Genomic DNA, 1231 nt, shown 5'->3' on the forward strand with positions numbered 1-1231 from the left:
TGCTGGAAAATGGATTGCCAGGTGGCCCCGGGTATGTGGAAGAAACCTGCTACTTTGTTAATTATAAAAAGTTTTCGCCTGTTCGCCTTTCCAGAACAGTGGGTTGCAGTACACTTGTCTTCTCAGGGGAACCCACTTTCCCCCCACCCCCGGGTGCTGGTTCAGGCTGAGGCCATCCCTAGACTCGCTGTGCGCCTCTTTTCTGGGTGGAAGGGGACCTTTGCTTGCAGTTAGGGGAGTCCCTGAGTTAGTGTCGAGCATGGTCTGTCTCTGAAGTGACTGCAGATTTTTTTTTTTAACGCCAAAGACGCAGCCTCACTATTTCAGATTTATGGGTCCTCAACTGGAACACGTGGCAGCCATCGTTCACAGTTGGAGGCGTGTCCTCCATATTTCAAAATGCATTTCCGTGCACACGCACGTATACGCATTTATCCCTTTACAATTTTTCACACGAACGCCATTGCATTACCATATCGCTCTCTGCCCGTGACACTTCTTCTGTCTTGGAGATCTTTCCATTTTAGCACGTATGGCTGTCCCTCTCTCCATTACGGTGCTGCATGCCATATGGCTCAAAACTACTTTACTGTTCCCCCATGATGGAGGCAGAATGTTACCATCTCTTCTGTTACTATATTACCACCGCGGTCCATAATTTTGTTTAAGTGGCTCTGTGCACGGGTGCAAGGGTTTCTGGAGGAGAGATTCCTGAGTGGAAATGCTGGCTCGCAGGTGCACTCGTGCACATGCCATGATTGCTGCGGGAGCAAAGACACACACAGAAGTGAGTACAAGCCAAACGGGAGAATTCTGAAGATCAGTGACTTGTATCAGTGTCCGTGCACATCTCCACTGCACTGCAGGCTTGCAGAAAGCTGTCACTGGGGAAAGTGGGCAGAGCTACAGGACAGCTGCTTGTATGATGGCTTACGACCGCGTGAAATCTACAATTATCTCAATACAGATGGCGTTTTGAAAGAAAGAGGCTGTTCGTTCAAAACTGAGAGAGTGGCGCCTGAGTGGCTCCGTCGGTGGAGTGTCCGACTCTTGATCTCGGCTCAGGTCATGATCCCAGGGTCGTGGGATTAAACCCTGCCTCGGGCTCTGTGCTGAGCATGGAGCCTGCTTGGGATTCTCCCTCCCTCCCTCTCATTCTCTCTTTCTCTCTCTGCCACTCTATCCCACTTGCGTGCACTTTCTCCGTCTCTCTAAAAAAAAAAAAATGATA

Source organism: Acinonyx jubatus, chromosome X (genome assembly GCF_027475565.1).
Source record: "Acinonyx jubatus isolate Ajub_Pintada_27869175 chromosome X, VMU_Ajub_asm_v1.0, whole genome shotgun sequence".
Taxonomy (NCBI): domain Eukaryota; kingdom Metazoa; phylum Chordata; class Mammalia; order Carnivora; family Felidae; genus Acinonyx; species Acinonyx jubatus.